The sequence below is a fragment of the Phalangium opilio genome, unplaced genomic scaffold (assembly GCF_054372755.1).
Source record: "Phalangium opilio isolate 3A_F unplaced genomic scaffold, DU_Popi_V2 ptg000201l_1, whole genome shotgun sequence".
In the NCBI taxonomy this organism is placed as follows: domain Eukaryota; kingdom Metazoa; phylum Arthropoda; class Arachnida; order Opiliones; family Phalangiidae; genus Phalangium; species Phalangium opilio.
In genome coordinates, this window is record NW_028324214.1 from 435,310 (window position 1) to 444,845 (window position 9,536).

The 9,536-nt window shown below is 44.3% G+C and overlaps 9 non-coding genes across 9 annotated transcripts; all 9 read right to left on the minus strand.

Moving 5' to 3' along the window:
• Positions 1–338: 338 nt before the first annotated feature.
• TRNAC-GCA (transfer RNA cysteine (anticodon GCA)) lies at positions 339–410 on the minus strand. The gene has a single exon. It is a non-coding gene; the product is annotated as a tRNA-Cys (tRNA).
• Positions 411–598: 188 nt separating this feature from the next.
• Positions 599–670, minus strand: TRNAC-GCA (transfer RNA cysteine (anticodon GCA)). Its single transcript has one exon. It is a non-coding gene; the product is annotated as a tRNA-Cys (tRNA).
• Positions 671–1,500: 830 nt separating this feature from the next.
• TRNAC-GCA (transfer RNA cysteine (anticodon GCA)) lies at positions 1,501–1,572 on the minus strand. Its single transcript has one exon. It is a non-coding gene; the product is annotated as a tRNA-Cys (tRNA).
• Positions 1,573–2,094: 522 nt separating this feature from the next.
• On the minus strand, positions 2,095–2,166 carry TRNAC-GCA (transfer RNA cysteine (anticodon GCA)). The gene has a single exon. It is a non-coding gene; the product is annotated as a tRNA-Cys (tRNA).
• Positions 2,167–2,996: 830 nt separating this feature from the next.
• On the minus strand, positions 2,997–3,068 carry TRNAC-GCA (transfer RNA cysteine (anticodon GCA)). The gene has a single exon. It is a non-coding gene; the product is annotated as a tRNA-Cys (tRNA).
• A 318-nt stretch (positions 3,069–3,386) lies between these two features.
• On the minus strand, positions 3,387–3,458 carry TRNAC-GCA (transfer RNA cysteine (anticodon GCA)). Its single transcript has one exon. It is a non-coding gene; the product is annotated as a tRNA-Cys (tRNA).
• A 3,569-nt stretch (positions 3,459–7,027) lies between these two features.
• On the minus strand, positions 7,028–7,099 carry TRNAC-GCA (transfer RNA cysteine (anticodon GCA)). The gene has a single exon. It is a non-coding gene; the product is annotated as a tRNA-Cys (tRNA).
• A 1,248-nt stretch (positions 7,100–8,347) lies between these two features.
• Positions 8,348–8,419, minus strand: TRNAC-GCA (transfer RNA cysteine (anticodon GCA)). Its single transcript has one exon. It is a non-coding gene; the product is annotated as a tRNA-Cys (tRNA).
• A 583-nt stretch (positions 8,420–9,002) lies between these two features.
• TRNAC-GCA (transfer RNA cysteine (anticodon GCA)) lies at positions 9,003–9,074 on the minus strand. Its single transcript has one exon. It is a non-coding gene; the product is annotated as a tRNA-Cys (tRNA).
• Positions 9,075–9,536: the final 462 nt, after the last annotated feature.

The following is a 9,536-nucleotide window of genomic DNA, read 5'->3' on the forward strand; positions in this document are numbered from 1 at the left end:
ACCACTGAGCTATTCCTCCTTGTTCAAAACCGTATTGTCTAATTAACTAAAATAAAGGCAATGACCCGTGCTGTTACAGGGGGAACTCGGGTTTGAATCAAGGACCTCTCGATCTGCAGTCGAATGCTCTACCACTGAGCAATTCCTCCTTTTTTCATAACCGTAATGTCTAATTAACTAAAATAAAGGCAATGATCCGTGCTTTTACAGGGGGAACTCGGGTTTGAACCAAGTACCTCTCGATCTGCAGTGGAATGCTCCTCCACTGAGCTATTCCCCCTTGTTCATATCCGTAATGTCTAACTAACTAAAATAAAGGCAATGATCCGTGCTTTTACAGGCGGAACTCGGGCTTGAACCAAGGACCTCTCGATCTGCAGTCGAATGCTCTACCACTGAGCTATTCCCCCTTGTTCATAACCGTAATGTCTATTTACGTAAAATAATGGCAATGACCCGTGCTGTTACAGAAGGAACTCGGGTGTGAACCAAAGAGCTCTCGATCTGCAGTCGAATGCTCTACCACTGAGCTATTCCTCCTTGTCCATAACCGTAATGTCTAATTAACTAAAATCAAGGCAATGATCCGTGCTTTTACAGGGGGAACTCGGGCTTGAACCAAGGACCTCTCGATCTGCAGTCGAATGCTCTACCACTGAGCTATTCCCCCTTGTTCATGACCGTAATATCTAATTAACTAAAATAAACGCAATGATCCATGCTATTACAGGGGGAACTTCGGTTTGAACCAAGGACCTCTCGATCTGCAGTCGAATGCTCTACCACTGAGCTATTCCCCCTTGTTCATTATCGTAATATCTAATTAACTAAAATAAACGCAACGATCCGTGCTGTTACAGGAGGAACTCGGGTTTGAACCAAGGACCTCTCGATTTGCAGTCGAATGCTCTACCACTGAGCTATTCCCTCTTGTCCATTATGACTAATTAACTAAAATAAGCGAAATGATTAGTGCTGTTACAAGGGAACTCAGTTTGAACCAAGGACCTCTCGATCTGCAGTGGAATGCTCCTCCACTGAGCTATTCCCCCTTGTTCATAACCGTAATCTCTAATTAAATAAAATAAAGGCAATGATCAGTGCTGTTACAGGGGGAACTCGGGTTTGAACCACAGATCTCTCGATCTGCAGTCGAATGCTCTACCACTTAGCTATTCCTCCTTGTTCATAACCGTAATGTCTAATTAACTAAAATAAAGGCAATGACCCGTGCTGTTACAGAAGGAACTCGGGTTTGAACCAAAGAGCTCTCGATCTGCAGTCGAATGCTCTACCACTGAGCTATTCCTCCTTGTCCATAACCGTAATGTCTAATTAACTAAAATAAAGGCAATGACCCGTGCTGTTACAGGGGGAACTCGGGTTTGAATCAAGGACCTCTCGATCTGCAGTCGAATGCTCTACCACTGAGCAATTCCTCCTTGTTCATAACCGTAATGTCTAATTAACTAAAATCAAGGCAATGATCCGTGCTTTTACAGGGGGAACTCGGGCTTGAACCAAGGACCTCTCGATCTGCAGTCGAATGCTCTACCACTGAGCTATTCCCCCTTGTTCATGACCGTAATATCTATTTACGTAAAATAATGGCAATGACCCGTGCTGTTACAGAAGGAACTCGGGTGTGAACCACAGATCTCTCGATCTGCAGTCGAATGCTCTACCACTGAGCTATTCCTCCTTGTTCATAACCGTAATGTCTAATTAACTAAAATAAAGGCAATGACCCGTGCTCTACCACTGAGCTATTCCTCCTTGTTCATAACCGTAATGTCTAATTAACTAAAATAAAGGCAATGACCCGTGCTGTTACAGAAGGAACTCGGGTTTGAACCAAAGAGCTCTCGATCTGCAGTCGAATGCTCTACCACTGAGCTATTCCTCCTTGTCCATAACCGTAATGTCTAATTAACTAAAATAAAGGCAATGACCCGTGCTGTTACAGGGGGAACTCGGGTTTGAATCAAGGACCTCTCGATCTGCAGTCGAATGCTCTACCACTGAGCAATTCCTCCTTGTTCATAACCGTAATGTCTAATTAACTAAAATCAAGGCAATGATCCGTGCTTTTACAGGGGGAACTCGGGCTTGAACCAAGGACCTCTCGATCTGCAGTCGAATGCTCTACCACTGAGCTATTCCCCCTTGTTCATGACCGTAATATCTAATTAACTAAAATAAACGCAATGATCCATGCTATTACAGGGGGAACTTCGGTTTGAACCAAGGACCTCTCGATCTGCAGTCGAATGCTCTACCACTGAGCTATTCCCCCTTGTTCATTATCGTAATATCTAATTAACTAAAATAAACGCAACGATCCGTGCTGTTACAGGAGGAACTCGGGTTTGAACCAAGGACCTCTCGATTTGCAGTCGAATGCTCTACCACTGAGCTATTCCCTCTTGTCCATTATGACTAATTAACTAAAATAAGCGAAATGATTAGTGCTGTTACAAGGGAACTCAGTTTGAACCAAGGACCTCTCGATCTGCAGTGGAATGCTCCTCCACTGAGCTATTCCCCCTTGTTCATAACCGTAATCTCTAATTAAATAAAATAAAGGCAATGATCAGTGCTGTTACAGGGGGAACTCGGGTTTGAACCACAGATCTCTCGATCTGCAGTCGAATGCTCTACCACTGAGCTATTCCTCCTTGTTCATAACCGTAATGTCTAATTAACTAAAATAAAGGCAATGACCCGTGCTGTTACAGAAGGAACTCGGGTTTGAACCAAAGAGCTCTCGATCTGCAGTCGAATGCTCTACCACTGAGCTATTCCTCCTTGTCCATAACCGTAATGTCTAATTAACTAAAATAAAGGCAATGACCCGTGCTGTTACAGGGGGAACTCGGGTTTGAATCAAGGACCTCTCGATCTGCAGTCGAATGCTCTACCACTGAGCAATTCCTCCTTGTTCATAACCGTAATGTCTAATTAACTAAAATCAAGGCAATGATCCGTGCTTTTACAGGGGGAACTCGGGCTTGAACCAAGGACCTCTCGATCTGCAGTCGAATGCTCTACCACTGAGCTATTCCCCCTTGTTCATGACCGTAATATCTATTTACGTAAAATAATGGCAATGACCCGTGCTGTTACAGAAGGAACTCGGGTGTGAACCACAGATCTCTCGATCTGCAGTCGAATGCTCTACCACTGAGCTATTCCTCCTTGTTCATAACCGTAATGTCTAATTAACTAAAATAAAGGCAATGACCCGTGCTGTTACAGAAGGAACTCGGGTTTGAACCAAAGAGCTCTCGATCTGCAGTCGAATGCTCTACCACTGAGCTATTCCTCCTTGTCCATAACCGTAATGTCTAATTAACTAAAATCAAGGCAATGATCCGTGCTTTTACAGGGGGAACCCGGGCTTGAACCAAGGACCTCTCGATCTGCAGTCGAATGCTCTACCACTGAGCTATTCCCCCTTGTTCATTATCGTAATATCTAATTAACTAAAATAAACGCAATGATCCATGCTATTACAGGGGGAACTTCGGTTTGAACCAAGGACCTCTCGATCTGCAGTCGAATGCTCTACCACTGAGCTATTCCCCCTTGTTCATTATCGTAATATCTAATTAACTAAAATAAACGCAATGATCCGTGCTGTTACAGGAGGAACTCGGGTTTGAACCAAGGACCTCCCGATTTGCAGTCGAATGCTCTACCACTGAGCTATTCCCTCTTGTCCATTATGACTAATTAACTAAAATAAGCGAAATGATTAGTGCTGTTACAAGGGAACTCAGTTTGAACCAAGGACCTCTCGATCTGCAGTCGAATGCTCTACCACTGAGCTATTCCCCCTTTTTCATAACCGTAACGTCTAATTATGTAAAATAAAGGCAATGCTCCGTGCTGTTACAGGGGGAAATCGGGTTTTTACCAAGTACCTCTCGATCTGCAGTCGAATGCTCTACCACTGAGCTATTCCCCCTTGTTCATAACCGTAATGTCTAATTAACTAAAATAAAGGCAATGATCCGTGCTGTAACAGGGGGAACTCGTGTTTGAACCAAGGACCTCTCGATCTGCAGTCGAATGCTCTTCCACTGAGCTTTTCGCCCTTGTTCATTATCGTAATATCTAATTAACTAAAATAAACGCAATGATCCGTGCTGTTACAGGGGGAACTCGGGTTTGAACCAAAGAGCTCTCGATCTGCAGTCGAATGCTCTACCACTGAGCTATTCCTCCTTGTTCATAACCGTAATGTCTAATTAACTAAAATAAAGGCAATGATCCGTGCTTTTACAGGGGGAACTCGGGTTTGAACCACGGACCTTTCGATCTGCAGTCGAATGCTCTACCACTGAGCTATTCCCCCTAGTTCATAACCGTAATGTCTAATTACGTAAAATAAAGGCAATGCTCCGTGCTGTTACAGGGGGCACTGGGGTTGGGTTTGGACCAAGTACCTCTCGATCTGCAGTCGAATGCTCTACCACTGAGCTATTCCCCCTTGTTCATAACCGTAATGTCTAATTAACTAAAATAAAGGCAATGATCCGTGCTGTAACAGGGGGAACTCGTGTTTGAACCAAGGACCTCTCGATCTGCAGTCGAATGCTCTTCCACTGAGCTTTTCGCCCTTGTTCATTATCGTAATATCTAATTAACTAAAATAAACGCAATGATCCGTGCTGTTACAGGGGGAACTCGGGTTTGAACCAAAGAGCTCTCGATCTGCAGTCGAATGCTCTACCACTGAGCTATTCCTCCTTGTTCATAACCGTAATGTCTAATTAACTAAAATAAAGGCAATGATCCGTGCTTTTACAGGGGGAACTCGGGTTTGAACCACGGACCTTTCGATCTGCAGTCGAATGCTCTACCACTGAGCTATTCCCCCTTGTTCATAACCGTAATGTCTAATTACGTAAAATAAAGGCAATGCTCCGTGCTGTTACAGGGGGCACTGGGGTTGGGTTTGGACCAAGTACCTCTCGATCTGCAGTCGAATGCTCTACCACTGAGCTATTCCCCCTTGTTCATAACCGTAATGTCTAATTAACTAAAATAAAGGCAATGCTCCGTGCTGTTACAGGGGGAACTCGGGTTTGAACCAAGGACCTCTCGATCTGCAGTCGAATCCTCTACCACTGAGCTATTCCCTCTTGTTCATAACCGTAATATCTAATTAACTAAAATAAACGCAATGATCCATGCTATTACAGGGGGAACTTCGGTTTGAACCAAGGACCTCTCGATCTGCAGTCGAATGCTCTACCACTGAGCTATTCCCCCTTGTTCATTATCGTAATATCTAATTAACTAAAATAAACGCAATGATCCGTGCTGTTACAGGGGTAACTCGGGTGTGAACCAAGGACCTCTCGATCTGCAGTCGAATGCTCTACCACTGAGGTATTCCCTCTTGTCTATTAAGACTAATTAACTACAATAAACGAAATGATTAGTTCTGTTACAAGGGAACTCAGTTTGAACCAAGGACCTCTCGATCTGCAGTGGAATGCTCCTCCACTGAGCTATTCCCCCTTGTTCATAACCGTAATGTCTAATTATGTAAAATAAAGGCAATGCTCCGTGCTTTTACAGGGGGAACTCGGGTTTGAACCAAAGAGCTCTCGATCTGCAGTCGAATGCTCTACCACTGAGCTATTCCCCCTTGTTCATAACCGTAATGTCTAATTACGTAAAATAAAGGCAATGCTCCGTGCTGTTACAGGGGGCACTCGGGTTGGGTTTGGACCAAGTACCTCTCGATCTGCAGTCGAATGCTCTACCACTGAGCTATTCCTCCTTGTTAATAACCGTAATGTCTAATTAACTAAAATAAAGGCAATGATCAGTGCTGTTACAAGGGAACTCAGTTTGAACCAAGGACCTCTCGATCTGCAGTGGAATGCTCCTCCACTGAGCTATTCTCCCTTGTTCATAACCGTAATCTCTAATTAAATAAAATAAAGGCAATGATCAGTGCTGTTACAGGGGGAACTCGGGTTTGAACCAAGGACATCTCGAGCTGCAGTCGAATGCTCTACCACTGAGCTATTCCTCCTTGTTCATAACCGTAATGTCTAATTAACTAAAATAAAGGCAATGATCCGTGCTTTTACAGGGGAAGTCGGGTTTGAACCAAGGACCTCTCGATTTGCAGTCGAATTTTCTACCACTGAGCTATTCCCCCTTGTTCATAATCGTAATGTTTAATTATGTAAAATAAAGGCAATGCTTCGTGCTGTTACAGGATGAACTCGGGTTTGGACCAAGTACCTCTCGATCTGCAGTCGAATGCTCTACCACTGGGCTATTCCCCCTTGTTCATAACCGTAATGTCTAATTAACTAAAATAAAGGCAATGATCCGTGCTGTAACAGGGGGAACTTCGGTTTGAACCAAGGACCTCTCGATCTGCAGTCGAATGCTCTACCACTGAGCTATTCCCCCTTGTTCATTATCGTAATATCTAATTAACTAAAATAAACGCAATGATCCGTGCTGTTACAGGGGGAACTCGGGTTTGAATCAAGGACCTCTCGATCTGCAGTCGAATGTTCTACCACTGAGCTATTCCTCCTCGTTCATAACCGTAATGTCTAATTAACTAAAATAAAGGCAATGATCCGTGCTTTTACAGGGGAAACTCGGGTTTGAGCCAAGGACCTCTCGATCTGCAGTCGAATGCTCTACCACTGAGCTATTCCCCCTTGTTCATAACCGTAATGTCTAATTATGTAAAATAAAGGCAATGCTCCGTGCTGTTACAGGGGGCACTCGGGTTGGGTTTGGACCAAGTACCTCTCGATCTGCAGTCGAATGCTCTACTACTGAGCTATTCCCCCTTGTTCATAACCGTAATGTCTAATTAACTAAAATAAAGGCAATGATCCGTGCTGTTACAGGGGGAACTCGGGTTTGAACCAAAGAGCTCTCGATCTGCAGTCGAATGCTCTACCACTGAGCTATTCCTCCTTGTTCATAACCGTAATGTCTAATTAACTAAAATAAAGGCAATGATCCGTGCTTTTACAGGGGGAACTAGGGTTTGAACCAAGGACCTCTCGATCTGCAGTCGAATGCTCTACCACTGAGCTATTCCCCCTTGTTCATAACCGTAATGTCTAATTACGTAAAATAAAGGCAATGCTCCGTGCAGTTACAGGGGGCACTCGGGTTGGGTTTGGACCAGGTACCTCTTGATCTGCAGTCGAATGCTCTACCACTGAGCTATTCCCCCTTGTTCATAACCGTAATGTCTAATTATGTAAAATAAAGGCAATGCTCCGTGCTGTTACAGGGGGCACTCGGGTTGGGTTTGGACCAAGTACCTCTCGATCTGCAGTCGAATGCTCTACTACTGAGCTATTCCCCCTTGTTCATAACCGTAATGTCTAATTAACTAAAATAAAGGCAATGATCCGTGCTGTTACAGGGGGAACTCGGGTTTGAACCAAAGAGCTCTCGATCTGCAGTCGAATGCTCTACCACTGAGCTATTCCTCCTTGTTCATAACCGTAATGTCTAATTAACTAAAATAAAGGCAATGATCCGTGCTTTTACAGGGGGAACTAGGGTTTGAACCAAGGACCTCTCGATCTGCAGTCGAATGCTCTACTACTGAGCTATTCCCCCTTGTTCATAACCGTAATGTCTAATTAACTAAAATAAAGGCAATGATCCGTGCTGTTACAGGGGGAACTCGGGTTTGAACCAAAGAGCTCTCGATCTGCAGTCGAATGCTCTACCACTGAGCTATTCCTCCTTGTTCATAACCGTAATGTCTAATTAACTAAAATAAAGGCAATGATCCGTGCTTTTACAGGGGGAACTAGGGTTTGGACCAAGGACCTCTCGATCTGCAGTCGAATGCTCTACCACTGAGCTATTCCCCCTTGTTCATAACCGTAATGTCTAATTACGTAAAATAAAGGCAATGCTCCGTGCAGTTACAGGGGGCACTCGGGTTGGGTTTGGACCAGGTACCTCTTGATCTGCAGTCGAATGCTCTACCACTGAGCTATTCCCCCTTGTTCATAACCGTAATGTCTAATTATGTAAAATTAAGGCAATGCTCCGTGCTGTTACAGGGGGCACTCGGGTTGGGTTTGGACCAAGTACCTCTCGATCTGCAGTCGAATGCTCTACTACTGAGCTATTCCCCCTTGTTCATAACCGTAATGTCTAATTAACTAAAATAAAGGCAATGATCCGTGCTGTTACAGGGGGAACTCGGGTTTGAACCAAAGAGCTCTCGATCTGCAGTCGAATGCTCTACCACTGAGCTATTCCTCCTTGTTCATAACCGTAATGTCTAATTAACTAAAATAAAGGCAATGATCCGTGCTTTTACAGGGGGAACTAGGGTTTGAACCAAGGACCTCTCGATCTGCAGTCGAATGCTCTACCACTGAGCTATTCCCCCTTGTTCATAACCGTAATGTCTAATTACGTAAAATAAAGGCAATGCTCCGTGCAGTTACAGGGGGCACTCGGGTTGGGTTTGGACCAGGTACCTCTTGATCTGCAGTCGAATGCTCTACCACTGAGCTATTCCCCCTTGTTCATAACCGTAATGTCTAATTAACTAAAATAAAGGCAAGGATCCGTGCTGTTACAGGGGGAACTCGGGTTTGAACCAATGACCTCTCGATCTGCAGTCGAATGCTCTACCACTGAGCTATTCCCCCTTGTTCATAACCGTAATGTCTAATTATGTAAAATAAAGGCAATGCTCCGTGCTGTTACAGGATGAACTCGGGTTTGAACCAAGGACCTCTCGATCTGCAGTCGAATGCTCTACCACTGAGCTATTCCCCCTTGTTCATAACCGTAACGTCTAATTATGTAAAATAAAGGCAATGCTCCGTGCTGTTACAGGGGGAAATCGGGTTTGAACCAAGGACCTCTCGATCTGCAGTCGAATGCTCTACCACTGAGCTATTCCCCCTTGTTCATAACCGTAATGTCTAATTATGTAAAATAAAGGCAATGCTCCGTGCTTTTACAAGGGGAACTCGGGTTTGAACCAAGGACCTCTCGATCTGCAGTCGAATGCTCTACCACTGAGCTATTCCCCCTTGTTCATAACCGTAATGTCTAATTATGTAAAATAAAGGCAATGATCCGTGCTGTAACAGGGGGAACTCGGGTTTGAACCAAGGACCTCTCGATCTGCAGTCGAATGCTCTTCCACTGAGCTTTTCGCCCTTGTTCATTATCGTAATATCTAATTAACTAAAATAAACGCAATGATCCGTGCTGTTACAGGGGGAACTCGGGTTTGAACCAAAGAGCTCTCGATCTGCAGTCGAATGCTCTACCACTGAGCTATTCCTCCTTGTTCATAACCGTAATGTCTAATTAACTAAAATAAAGGCAATGATCCGTGCTTTTACAGGGGGAACTCGGGTTTGAACCACGGACCTTTCGATCTGCAGTCGAATGCTCTACCACTGAGCTATTCCCCCTTGTTCATACCCGTAATGTCTAATTACGTAAAATAAAGGCAATGCTCCGTGCTGTTACAGGGGGCACTGGGG